At 36.2% G+C, this 3,477-nt stretch overlaps 1 pseudogene; it reads right to left on the bottom strand.

Annotated features, from left to right (window-relative positions):
- Positions 1–1,004: 1,004 nt before the first annotated feature.
- Positions 1,005–2,501, bottom strand: LOC149566894 (18S ribosomal RNA; annotated as a pseudogene).
- Between the last annotated feature and the right edge of the window lie 976 nt (positions 2,502–3,477).

Raw genomic sequence — 3,477 nt, 5'->3', positions numbered from 1 at the left:
TACCACTGAGCTAATAGCCTAGTAGGCCCCCCAGTAGTAGGGGATGCCTGCCAAAAGCAAGAGAAATCCTCAAGCTCACTTGCTTGCCTTTTGTTTTTTGATACCTTCTTTTTGTATGTATTCTTTTATTCATTCTATAATTCTAAATAATGAAACTGAACTTACCAATGCCATAAGCTTCTTACTTAAAATAAATAAGTAACCCATGCCATAAGCTTCTTAAATAAAAAAGTAACCAATACCATAAGCTTCTTAAATAAATAAGTAACCCATGCCATGAGCTTCTTAAATAAATAAGTAACCCATTCCATAAGCTTCTTAAATAAATAAGTAACCAATACCATAAGCTTCTTAAATAAATAAGTAACCCATGCCATAAGCTTCTTAAATAAAGTAAAAAATGCCCTAAGCAAATAAGAAACTAATGACATAAGCAAATTAAATAAAGAAACCAATTCCATAAGCTTCTTAAATAAATAAGTAACCAATGCCATAAGCTTCTTAAATAAAGTTAAAAATGCCCTAAGCAAATAAGAAACTAACTTTATAAGTCTTTTAAATAAAGTTATAAAATTCTTCAATAAATGAATCATAATACTCCTTCAATAAATGAATAATTAATTGTTAAATATAAGATAAAGATATATATATAAACAAAAAAAGAAAATAGAAACAATGATTTCAAAATTGAAATCATTGTCTCTATTGTCTCTATTTGTTTTGTAAATACTGATTTTTCTATTTTTCTAGTGTATAAATTCAAGATACTAAATGGTTGAATAAACTGAAACAAGCACAGAAAATAGGAGATTATCCACTTGTCTCGACCTGGGAAAAGGAGCTTACTTATGAACTTCATTCTTACTTACATGACTATAACGAACTTCACAGCTGTTAAACGACAAGAGACTTAATCTCTTGCAAATGCATCTTCGTGTCACTCGCTCTCTTTCGCAAGCATAATAGTGTATGAACTCAACAAGCATTAGCTCTCCCTAAGAAGGAGGTAATCCAGCCGCACCTTCCAGTACGGCTACCTTGTTACGACTTCACTCCAGTCACTAGTCGTGCCTTGGGCATCTCCCTCCTTGCGGTTAAGATAATGACTTCAAGCATGGCACACTTCCCTAGTGTGACAAGCGGTGTGTACAAGGCCCGAGAATGAATTCACCACCATATGGCTGACCGGCGATTACTAGCGATTCCTACTTCATGCAGGCGAGTTGCAGCCTGCAATCCGAATTGAGGCCAGGTTTTTGAGGTTAGCTTACCCTCACGGGGTCGCAACTCTTTGTCCTGGCCATTGTAGCACGTGTGCCACCCAGGGTATAAGGGGCATGATAACTTGACATCATCCTCGCCTTCCTCTAGCTTAACACCGATAGTCTGTTCAGACTTCCAAACTTTATGGCAACTAAACACGAGGGTTGCACTCGTTGCGAGACTTAACCCAACGCCTTGCGGCATGAACTGACGACAGCCATGCACCACCTATGTCCACGTTACCGAAGGCACTCCTCTTTTCCAAAAGGATTCGCAGCATGTCAATCCCTGGTAAGGTTCTTTGCTTTGCATCGAATTAAACCACATGGTCCACTGCTTGTGTGGGCCCTCGTCAATTCCTTTGAGTTTCATTCTTGCGAATGTACTTCCCAGGTGGGATACTTAACGCGTTAGTTGTAGTACTATACTGGTCGATACACACAACACCTAGTATCCATCGTTTACGGCTAGGACTATTGGGGTAATCTTATTTTCTCCCCTAGCTTTCGTCTCTGAGTGTCAGTAATGGCCCAGCAGAGTGCTTTCGCCCTTGGTGTTCCTCCCGATCTCAATGCATTTCACTGCTCCACTAGAAATTCCCTTTCCCTCTACCGTACTCTAGCTTGATAGTTTCCACCGCCTATCCAGGGTTGAGCCCTGGGATTTGACGACGGACTTGAAAAGCCACCTACAGACACTTTACGCCCAATAATTTTGTATAATGCTTGCATCCTCTGTTTCATCGCGTCTGCTGGCATAGAGTTAGCCGATGCTTATTCCTCAGATACCATCATTTATTCTTCTCCAAGAAAAGAAGTTTATGACCCGTGAGCTTTCTTCCTTCATGCGGCATTGCTCCGTCAGGCTTTCGCCCATTGCAAAAAATTCCTCACTGCTACCTCTCGTAGGAGTCTGGGCCATGTCTCAGTCCCAGTGTGGCTGATCATCCTCTTAGACCAACTACTGATCGGAGCCTTGGTAAGCCATTGCCTCACCAACTAGCTAATCAGACGTGAGCCCCTCCTTGGGCGGATTCCTCCCTTTTGCTCCTCAGCCTACCTCATAGAGGTACTAAATTCTATGGGGTATTAGCAACTATTTCTAGCTGTTGTTCCCCTCCCAAGGGCAGGTTCTTATGCATTACTCACCTGTTCACCACTAGAAACACCATTTCTCGTTTGACTTGCATGTGTTAAGCATGCCGCCAGTGTTCATCCTGAGCCAAGATCAAACTCTCAATGGAATTCAGAGTTTCATTATTTAATTACTTATAGCTCCCTTCTTCGTGGACGAAGTCGATTTACAAATTATCTATCATCTGTATGATATATGTATAATCATATATCTTAAACCTTAAATATTAAACTTTCTTAAATATTCAAAACCTAACCTAAAATAGTAATTATAAATAGTAATATATTGTTAAATTTGCTAGTTATAGTTATATATTAACTTACTAATTATATACATATATATAGATATATATTAGTAGTTATATGGTTATTTTCTAGTTAAGAGGTTATATATATATATAAAGAGGTTATATATATTCTAAATAGTCAGTAGAATATGGAACTATAGATTCATTATATATATATATATATATATTCTATTATTTGCTAGTTATATATATATATATTATTAATTTTAATTATTAGAATATGGATTAGAATATGGAACTATAGATTAATTGTTTTTTTCTATATTTATTAACAATAATTTATTCTATTATTGAATTATGTGGATGTGTAATTATGAGTTTTTTTTAGCTCCATTATAGGACAGAATGTTAATTAAAATGTTGATACGTATCAATCTTCTATGATACGTTACACTTTATCTTCTTTTCTGGTGGATTATTGTTATTACATTAAATTACATTATCAATATATTATTAATGTAACCCCCTAACGTCTTTTTATTCACGATATAAATATAAAAAAGGAGCGAACAGCAAATAACAAAGAGAACTAGGGATAATCAATTTTGAACTGATGACTTTCACCATGTCAAGGTGACACTCTACCACTGAGTTATATCCCTTTCCTATCCTTATCCAGAAGGGAAATTGTAAGAACTTCCAATTCCAAAAGAATCGAGAAATTAAATGAAACTATATCATGATTCCTCAGAAGGAATCTGTAACAATTTCCAAATTGACATTTTCTACTTAAAAACAAAATTCGTAACTAAATAGGCTATTAATATTGCTGC

Source organism: Cupressus sempervirens, chromosome 3 (genome assembly GCF_028749045.1).
Source record: "Cupressus sempervirens isolate cs-2001-9-10 chromosome 3, ASM2874904v1, whole genome shotgun sequence".
NCBI classification, from domain to species: Eukaryota; Viridiplantae; Streptophyta; class Pinopsida; order Cupressales; family Cupressaceae; genus Cupressus; species Cupressus sempervirens.
The sequence above is the reverse complement of the archived record's forward strand: the minus strand, read 5'-3'. Positions and strand labels throughout refer to the sequence as shown.